Here is an 11,601-nt window from a genome sequence, read left to right on the forward strand (position 1 = left end):
TAAATTTTAATTAAAACAAATCCGTTGAATTGTTCGTACCCAATCGGTTTATCCGTGCATCCATTGGATGCAAATCCATCGGATGTTGGATTGGAGGCGGATGTCAAATTTAAAATCCGTAATTAATTGGATTGGATACGGATAAGGTAAAAGCCAGTCCATACCGTCCCATGCTCACCCCTATTGTGATGTTGTTGTTATATTTGCAGGGTTTGCATAAAGTTGCTTTTCAGGTAACACCTGGGGTACGATTTCCTGTACCCAAGAAATTTTTTGTTGAAGATGGATAGGCATCTGTGTTATGTTTCCTAGGCTTCGTTTCTTTTGACGGTAAATGAGTTCGTTTCTGAATATCCACAAGGATTATATATTTGAATTCATCGGCTCAATTCAGGTAAAAAAAAGATGGATTGTTTAACACCACATCTAAGAGTTCTTTTGGCATCATTACCCATCCAGGAGAAGTTGTATGCTGAGGTAAAGTGTTTAGTTTCGAGTCGCTGCGCTGAAATTATGCGCAAGAATTAGGAGATAAATGTCAAACAAATGTCGTTAATTAGTTCTAATGATTTGCAGTACTTCGAATTCTTTAATTTTGTTAGTCACATTGTTAACTATTTATTCTTTTTTTTATTGTTCTTGTGAAAACAAAGGAATTTTGTCATAGCTTTTGTTATAACAATTTTTTTCCAAGTAATGAAATTGTCTTTTGTTGTTCAAATCGTACACCATTCAAATGAATAACTCGTGCAGGAAATGTATTGACCCTCTGGGCAAGATGAAGGAATCATCTTGGCCTTTTTATGGGGCATCTGGGTTGTGTGGAGCAACCAATTTCACCTTTAGCTCACCATCTTCAGATTTTTAGCATTTACTTTGTGAGATTAATTCACAATAATTCTCAAACCATCCAATCACATAAACTTTATTTGGCATGTAATTTTCAAGTATGTATAGGTTTCAACCGAAGAAAACTTGCACTTTGTGCTATAAGTGTACTCTGAATTTAGTACATGCATATTCGTATACGTAAATCTCATTGGGAAAACTCATATACAAATAAAAAAAATTTGAAGTAAAATTTGAAGAGCAATGGGCGGAATAAAATTGAATATTAAGTTAAATACCATTGAGATGCGGGAGAAAACTTTATAATAAAAGATTTGTGTTGCTCTTAACTATAATGAGACTACTTCGTCCGGCGAAGCCACATTGAGACAAGTGGGTGCACCATATCCAATTTATTTTTCATTTTCTTTCATCTAATTACATAAATTCTGTTCGGATCCGCAACATGATTCACCAATCCGTTTACCTCTTGGTTTCTTTCTCTATAGTTGTGATGTATAGTACATTGTGGAATTTAACATATTCTTAGCTTGATTTCAATTATCATTCTTGTTATGTATTATGGTGGTTCAATATTGGAAGTTAGGAAAGAAAAGACTAATAATAATTTCTTTATAATACAGTCCTTGCGCAACGCCGAAGGTGTTTTTGTACTGGTAAGGCACATATATGGTCTTGAAAAATGACCATGAAAGACGTTTTAGTGGCCATTTTAATGCAACGTGGACGGTGTCCACACCCGTAATAACTGTCATTTTGTTCTGACTGACCAAAATAATGAGCGTGAATTATCAAAAATTTTCACATAAATCCATGTTTTATTCAAGTCAACTTAATGAACAACTACGGTCACACGCTGCACGCAAATCCCATGACTCGCAAGTAAGCCCATATGGCAAAACATTTGTACAGTACGGAGAACTACAACGCTGAACCACAGTCGAAATGAAATTATATCATTCTGCTCAAATAATAATATTTTAATCTCCTTTTCATTTGTTTGGTTGTGCCGCAATTTTTTCTTGTGAACAATAAGGTCAAGAAACGACTACATTTCCAAGGTCTCTAGTCTAATGTAGACAACAACAGTCTCCTGGCATATCATAGTCGACATGAATGATCTCCACATCTACTTTGAAAGAAGGAACGACTCGGATTTTACACGATCCACGAGAATAACCTTGTGATCCGCAGTGTCTGGTGCAATCTATATCACCTTCACATTGACCTGAGTAGTGACAATCTGTTGCATAAACGCACAAGCATCAATCATTAGTTAATCATTATTTTTATTCTTTTATATGAGTAAAAAAAACGTGTTGCTGCTATGAAAAAAATAATAAAAAATCACATCATGTTATGAAATGATACTACGAACAACTAACAGTTTATAAGCCATGCTTAGTAAATAGCATAAATGAAAATTATATGCTTGCACGTATAACCAAAGCTGATGCACACATAGTATAAAATTGCATATTCTTTGAGAAAGTGAAAGTGGGAGACGGCTTTTCATTTTTCTTACTTGAACTGTTCATGTGGGTACATATATATAGGTACAGTACTAGACAGAGATAGGTATTAGTTAAGGGATAATCATCCTATATAAGTGACACATCAACTTGTACATGTCTTAACATGGTGACTTTGTCTGGGTCCCACAGAAGATGTGGAGGCTGGTGGATCAACCACCTATCATAGATTATTCCTAACACTCCCCCTTGGATGATTCACCGTTCAAGATATTGCCTCTTTAAAATCTTTCCAGAAAAATCCGATGGGATAAAAACTGGTCGAAGGAAAATGAGTACAGCTGTTGGAGCTTTGTGATATTGGTCGTCATGAATTTTCTCCCGTTGTCAAAGCTGCTTCAGGAAAACCATTTAGGACAAAACCTGAACGCTGGAAGCTCACAACGATAATGTTGATGCAGCTTGTTTGACTTCGTGTAGAAATTATCAGGAAAAAACCGTGTGTAGTAAAAACCTGATTTAAGAGTAAAGTGTGATAATCCGATCATTGATTCCGCCAAAAATCATTTGGATAACCTTCTCTTTACAAGATGCTCACTGTTCTAAGTTGTTATCTCATTGAAAAACTTCGTCAGGAAAATCCAGAGAGAAAAACACATTTTCTCCCGGCACCGAAACTGTGTCAGGAAAACCATTTTGGAAAAAACCTGAAATTAGAGTGAGATTGGTCATCGCCATGACTTCCGTCAGAATTGCATCAGGAAAAACCACTTGGGACAAAAACCTGAGTGCCAAGAAATACTTCCTCCGACAGATATGCGTTAGGAAAACCACTTGGGACAAAACCTACACGCCTGCGTCAGGAAAACCACTTGGGACAAAAACTGAGCGCCTAGAATTCAAAATAATGTCGACATTGATGCAAATGTTGCCTCATTAAAAACCTCGTCTGAAAAACCCTGTGGGACAAAACCATACCAGAGGAAAAGAGTACAACAGACGTCGCCCGATAATGTTGTTGGACCCGCATATGCTGCCTCGTTAAAACCTTGACAAGGAAAACCCATTGGGACAAAACCTTAGTGAAGGAAAAAGAGTACAGCGCGTTTAAGTCCAGCCTATGATTCTACGAGTTTAATCCCCCTGAAGCATGACTTCTTAAAGAGATTGGTGGTGCAAATATTGTATAGCCTTCCGAAAACTGCTTTACCATTTGTAGTTTATGGAGGAATGACTGCAGGTCTTGCGTCGAGTGCACCACTAGCAATGTACACCTCGCATTTAAATCCTCCACCATTGCACAACAAATTCAACTTTACGCTTCAGGTATAACAATGAAAGGCCTTTTGTAAACTCATAAATACCGTAGAATCAATTTCAGCATCTAAAAGTGTAACCCGCAAAACAAAAGTTAGAAAACACAAGGTAATGCATGCATTATATCCATGTATGGTACTTCTGGACCATAAATTTAACGTACGTATCAGATAGATCGATCACTTCCCAGTAATGGTGCTAATTTAGGAGCACGGTAAGTATTACGAGTATCAATACTAGATACTCTGGTATATATAAGCAATTTTTATTATGCTAGCATGTCCTCGAACTTCAGATCGAGCAAATATTTCGATTTCAGCGAGATCTCAAAAATCTAGTTCAAGCGTGGATTTTAGCGCTACTAGAAGCCAAAAATGATATCATCATTTCATCCGGATTTTAACCTTATACCAAGAATATAAAATACACAAAGGATTGTTCATAAATTTCTCCTCTTCAAAATGGTGATTATGATTAAATTTCAAGCCTGACATAATTCACAAAGTCAGGTGGCTGGCTGCCTGAGTCAGAGAACCTCGAATCCTTCAGGGATTCATTACAATTACTAGTCATAACAAGATGCAATATGAGTCCTTCAGCGAATACCACGCTAAAGTGCATCTATATTAGGAGAATATTTTTCGTTTTTCAGAACCAATCCTGGGGGTTCAGCAGGAAAAAACCCTCAAATCGCATTTTAATTATTTTATTCTCTCTGCGCTTCATTTCAAACACCAACCTGTAATTTCCAGGCCTTACAATTTTACGGTGTGAGTCGGATCCGAACTTTTGCGCTTTTTCGAGAGATTTCGTCCTCTACCTTTGTTTGAGGGGAACATGTCATATGCCTACCAATCACAATATCGATGTTCTTCTGTAGAGGGGTACATAACCACCATTGTAAATAGATAATCGACAACTATATAGATCCCACATATTTCTCTAATGCATGCATACTTAAAATTTTCACAGACTGGTACCAGCGCCACTTCACGGGCATTATCATTTTCTCATTTTTAATGAGGTATAAGCTTAGAGAGTGTGGATCATATTCCGATAGTCTCCACGAGCACTATCTGTAGTCTCTCTTCAAGAGCACTACATATTAGAAAAGTGATTGGAATTTCTTTTAAGAGGCATATATGAGGCAACTATTCAGGCCTCAAGCGTGTTTTAACACACGACTTTGTCACGGCGAGATACATGATTTAACCTGCTGAGACAACTTCATGTGTCTGCATCCTCAAGCAAGTGACAAACAATATTTTTCAGAGCTACTGCAGTTATTTGTTTTAATCATGTGTAATCTCCAACACCTCAATTACATCCAATATCTTGGTGTGAGAAAACAAACTGAGATAGTTTCACGCCAATATATAGTGGCAGCCAAACTTTGTTTGATCAGGATAAATACTTAATCAGATAACCTGTTGAATTGTCGATATTGCTTACTGCAACCTTTAGGTGGTGTCTGTCATCTTTATGACTTCAAGGGAAAAGTCCTTAAATTTGTCGACATAATACGTGCCATCTTCAGGTGGAAGTCTTTCTCCCCTGGTTAGGGAGGGAAAACCTTTTAGGTTATCATAATTTGCACCATCCTTTTATGGTGACGTTTCTCCCCCTGACTAAAGTGGGAGAACCTTAAAGGTTATCAACCCTACTTTTGCCAAACTTCTGGTGGCGGGTTGTCATGCCAACTTCTGGTGGTATTTTAGTTTTTTTGATCAGGGCGGAAACATTACTATCTCATTTCTGGAGACTTCTGGTTCCATAATTGCCTGATTTTCGAAGGCAATTCTGCTCATGATAGTTTTTGGGTGTTAATTAAACCACACAATAAGTATCCCAAAAACAGCTGCAGGCTCGACAAGAGATGAGACATTTCACGCCGTTCCTTATAACGGTTTACTTTCTCGCCCTAACGGCGAGAGTACAGTCTCATCTTCAATAAGACATTACCAGCACATGGTTGTAAATGTCTTATGAATCGAAACCAACATATATAGTTAGGTGACGCTATGGACCAAACACGTAAATTTAAAATGTAAGTTTGCTTCCAAAAACAATAATGATGGTAAACAGTTGGTCGAGCAATGAACTAAAGATGCTTAACCAAAGAACTCAACTAAACCATGTCGAGTGCGCACATGTGCTAACTATATGCTCGATACAACACCAACTGAAGGCAAAGTATCAAAGCCTATCAATTTACCACCAAGATAAATGGACTTAAGTGGAAAGTCCAAAAAAATGGATACGCAACCACAAGATTTGCACAAACAGTTCAGCAAAATCTAACATTACGTGTTAATATAACAAGAGACTATCTAGTAGATGTGTCTATCAATACATTAAAGTATTGAAATAATTGTCCACATTGCAGGGTGAATAAGTCCTGCAATTTCCACCTTGATTCCTTTCTAGGATTTAATGTTGGTGATTCAGAAACGGGTTACCATAATGTTAATGTTAATGTAATTTAACAACTAATTGTCTCAGGGACCAATAACACAATTTACATCCTTATCTAATAGAAGCTTCAGGTTCTGTAAAGAATGTCCATGAGCATTTTGAATCGTCTACTCATTTTGGTAGAACTTTGGTGTCCATACTGATCATGCCTGAGCATGAATAATTCAAGGGTCATTAAACTTCTGGCTAATGACAACATGGAACTCGACTACTTGAATTCTCCTATTGCACACCCCATAAAAGAGACCCTTACGTTTCTTTACGATGTGCTTCTGGCACAAAACAAATGAAGTAACAAAATACTCCATAAAAATGCTCATTTTTCATTTTAAGGTGGTAACGCCAAATATTCTCAAAACTCAACAGATTCTTCAGGAATCCGGAATATTATAAGGCGTTAATAAAGATGAATGTTGTACCACCAAAATGATACACGCTCTTACGGAGCCGTCTATCATATTATTCAAACCCGAAATGGAATTTCACATTTTCCAAAACCTCTACAAGGTTACAGAAATGGTTTGAAAAATTTGTGTTTGTTATTCCCTTGTTTTGAGACAAATATCTCCATCATCCATATCTTTATTGGATAGATTACTTCTGGAATCCATATCCTTTGGCAAAGATAGATGAGAGAAAAATAGTAAAGTCATCAACAAAAACATTTGGTAACCATGGGCTATTTCGGGAACCCAAAATTTTATGGTTATTCCTGAAATCCAAAAATTTCGGTAGACCACTTCTGGAGCCTATTTTATGGATTACCGCTGGAACCCATAAATTTTGGATTATTACAGAAAGGCACAAAATATATGTTGGACTGCTTCTAGAGTCGACAACATTTCATGGATTGCTTCTGGAATCCATTACTGACAAAAATAAGCAAAGAAAATAAACAAAACTTAAAACAAAGATAAACATCAAAACACATATGGTACTAATACAATATCAACAAATCTCCAACTTCGTCACCTTCAAGGTCAACAAAATATAAGTTTACAAGTGCGCAAATGGATAAACTGTTTATGACAAAGTTGTCTAATTGGTCGCTTCAGGGACCGCCGATAGAAACAGCTAGCACTTTTGTAACGAGTCACTTCTGGGACCAACGGGGTAGCGGAGCACACATTTTGTACCCATATTATGCCACACGACGTTCCATCTTCTGGTGGAACTATTTCAAAATTTCTGGAGATTATCAAAGATGAGAAAATCAAATGTACGCTATCCTTCAGGGATGCGACAATTTCTCGCTTTACCGGTATTAAAACCGTTAGTACCATAATAGAATGATAAAGAAAATTGACAAAGTTCACGGAGTTGCGATACTCACCATCCCATACTTACCAACAATTACAAATTAAAATATATATCACGTTGATATATATATATATATATACATATATATATATATATATATATATACATATGCGTCTTAATTAGGATAAAGTTCAATTTAATTGTACAAATCGAAACTTTAATCCGTTATGGTATCCTGAGCACAACAAAAATGATATAGGTAAGTACAAAGTTAAAATCATATTTAATGAACATAAAACATAAAGAATTGAGGAAAGAAAAATAATCATCTCCGCAAGTTATAGATATTACTCCCGTCTTCTCTGATAAATCAACCGAACACACCGTAACTATCGAGCAATTCGTGCTGATAACGTGTTATGAAACGATACTACGAACAACTAACAGTTTATTAGCCATGCTTAGTAAATAGCATAAATGAAAATTATATGCTTGTACGTATAACCAAAGCTGAGGCACACATAGTATAAAATTGCATATTCTTTGAGAAAGTGAAAGTGGGAGACGGCTTTTCATTTTTCTTACTTGAACTGTTCATGTGGGTACATATATATAGGTACAGTACTAGACAGAGATAGGTATTAGTTAAGGGATAATCATCCTATATAAGTGACACATCAACTTGTACATGTCTTAACATGGTGACTTTGTGTGGGTCCCACGGGAGATGTGGAGGCTGGTGGATCAGCCACCTATCATAGATTATTCCTAACACATCAGTATATTTTTTTCTTTTTGAAAGTGGAAAAAGAGAGTATTTATTTGGGTATAAAAAGATGCAAGGTTCTTGAAACTCAGTATACTAACCATTAATACTTCTAGCTCCCTCAACAGAGAAACCTCTAAGAAGCAACAAGCATAAGGCCAGAACCACAACCGTTTTACTCGCGTTAAAACTAGACATCGTTTGCTACTCCACTCTTTGTTGTTATTTTCCTTGTTCATTGCTCGATTGTCATAATATATATATATATATATATATATAAAGAATAACCCAAATCATTAAATACAGTAGGATTTTGTGCTCCCTATCCTTATTTCATGGGATTTTTTTGGACTTAAATAAGAGGGATTTTCTGAATTTATGTCATCTTTTATAGTAGTAAGTTTTTGTGGAATGTAGAAGTAAAATGTCACCCGTGGGGAAACTGTGTAACCTTCCTACTGTGTAATTTCATTTTCATGTTGACAAAAGAAAGAAATAGGAGATAATTCAGATTTGTTGTTAAAATATAGTTGATTAGTTCTAATGATTTGGAGTAGTTATAATTCTTTAATTTTTGTTAGTCACATTGTTAATTATTTATTCTTTCTTTTGTTATTGTTGTGACAAAAGAAATTTTGTCCAAGCTTTTGTTGTAACAATTTCTTTTTTCAAGTAATGAAATTGTCTTTTGTTGTTCAAATCTTACATCATTCGTATGAATACCTCGGCACAAGAGAGGTATTGACCTTATGGGCAAGAGGAAGGATTCATCTTGGTCTTTTTGTGGTGCATCTGGGTTGTGTGGAGGAACCAATTTCACCCTTAGCCTACTATCTTCGTATTCACAACAATCTCAAACTATGCAATCACACGAATTTTATTTGGCATGTAACTTTCAAGTATGTGTAGCCTTCAACCGAAAAAAACATGTTTTTTGTGCTATAAGTATTCTATGAGTTTACTACATGCATACTCGTATTTATAAATCTCACTGAGAAAATTCATACCTGAAGAAAAGGTTTTTGAAGTAAACTTTGGGGAGAAATGAGCGGAATAAGTTTGAAGTTAAGTCAAATACCATTAAGATATTGGAGAAAATTATACCACAAAAGATTTGTATTGTTCTTAACTAAAATGAGACAAATTTAACCGTCAGGCAGAGCCAATGGAAGACAAGTGGGTGCATTAATACCACTTGTTTTTCATTATTCAAGTAATTGTACTTAGTTTTATGAAGAATTTTAGTTTTTATGGATACAAATATTGACAATAATATTTGGTTTTCCCTATTTTCTATCCTCGTTTTTCATATTTCCCATCCACATTAAATCTCATCCTCATTTATCATAAGTACCATCCATCTATGTTTTAAGAGATCCTAAATACTACCTTCAATTATTTTGATTTTTTTTTACACCCTAAGTAACTTTCATCCACATCCCACCATTAAAACCCTAAGAACACCGAATCAGATTTTTCTTTTTTCATTGTTGATCTTACCCAAAGATGCCTCCAAGAAAACACAAGTGGTCATCCAAGTAAAAATCAAATCCAAAAACATGTTAAATCCATTCCATACATGTAGGATTGTATATATAATCAAATAGTCGTTTGAATTCGAAATATTTGATTGTGTTAGTTGGATATGATGAACTTAGCACTTAATTCCCATCGGTGCAAAAATTACACATCTAGTATACTGAATTTATGAACATGTGGACAAGAGCTTGGATTAGCGGGTATCAGTAGAATAAGAATTAATTTGAGTGTCCTTCATATCTAGATTGATATATACAGTAAATGCTTTGGCCGGAGTCTTGGGGTCTACTGGGTGTTGATCATAGACGACTGATTTTTGATGTTATTAAGAACTAGTCGGTCATCAATAAACGACTAATGAATGAACTTAGTAATCCATATGCCGGGATAATATTGATTATGTTCGTCCGACTAGTGATATATTTCAATTAATTTTTTATTTTTCTTAAATCTCGATTAGGAAAATCTTAATGAAATCTAACCTAAGTTTTTTGATTTAATGGTTTTTTTAATGAAGAAGGGAAAGAGTGATGAAGGAGAAGACAAATAAAAGCAGTAATACTTATGGTCAAAATTGACTTGACTCTGCGGGTAGTAAATAGAAAAAATAACATAAAAAGTTTCTTAATAAAAATAATAATTTCTCAAATATTTAATGAAAGTGACCCAACAACACCAATGTTAGGCAGTAGTATAACTTTGTGAAAGTTGCATCACAAAACTTAAAAGTATTACATGAGAATATGTTTATGTTAGCTTAATTAACAACAACGAAACACTATATTGATTAAGCGACTAGAGTAGGGTGTGTTATTTGTTTTTTTATTATGCAAAGGGGTATGTCATATGTATAGAGTCATCTATTACAAATTGGTTTATGCAAAATGGTATCGTGTGATCCCAAATTGTTTTTGAATGGTTTCCCAACAGGTTGACATCGATATCCGCAACATGATTCGTCAATCTGTTTGCCGTTTGAATCCCTTCTGTTTCATGTAGTTGTGTTGCATTGTTGTGGGATTTGGCACATTCTTTGTTTGACTTCGGTGATCATTCCTGGTATGTACTACGGTGATTCAGTTTAGGAAGTCAGGAGCATACCCCAGGTTAAGTCAAAATGACAAATTTTAGATTATGGAATACATTTTGAATCACATAGAGAACTTTCGTCACAACAGATGTAGGATTACAAGGTAAAGTTTGAACCATATAACAAACTGTCACAATGTAATTTTCTGGGAAGGGGACACATTTTGAGTCACAAGGTTGATTTTTTCCCTTCGTACCTATTTCCAGTGATGCAAAAATATTAGGTCATGGTACATTTGTATGTGTTACGATGCACAGGTGAGATGACAAAGTAATTTTTGGAAAAATAACGGATATCTTGAGCTCTTAGACAGATTTTGGGCCATAACGTGAAATTTTTAGATCATTGGGTAATTTTTAGGTTACAAAGTAAATATAATTTTCTGGGAAGGGGACACATTTTGAGTCATGGTAGGCTTGAGAATGTGTGTAAAATAAGAGAATAAGAAGCCTACATGTTATAACCGCAAGTGCACGGTATCGTGATGTAGTGTGTGCAAGTGCGAGTCGATCCACAGAGACTTGTGTGTGTAAGTTGAAGTTTCCTAAACTATTCTAAACTAAGCAGTGACAGTAAACAAGAATGTGAACTTCAGTGGCAGTGAGCCAAAGAACACAGAGTGTAAACACTAAGAATGAAGGTACTAGGGAAGTGAATCCACCACTAACTTATACTAGTTATTCTACTAGTGATCCTAACCTTGTCCTTATAGTTGATCACAGGGGAGATGCAAGTCTTCTGTGTATCTAAGGTAACTCCTATATGAATAAATCAATCACAACAGCTAAGGTATCTTCTCCAAAGCATCAACTGTCTGTTTAAGGCACAACTGA

Source organism: Papaver somniferum, chromosome 1 (assembly GCF_003573695.1).
Source record: "Papaver somniferum cultivar HN1 chromosome 1, ASM357369v1, whole genome shotgun sequence".
NCBI classification, from domain to species: Eukaryota; Viridiplantae; Streptophyta; class Magnoliopsida; order Ranunculales; family Papaveraceae; genus Papaver; species Papaver somniferum.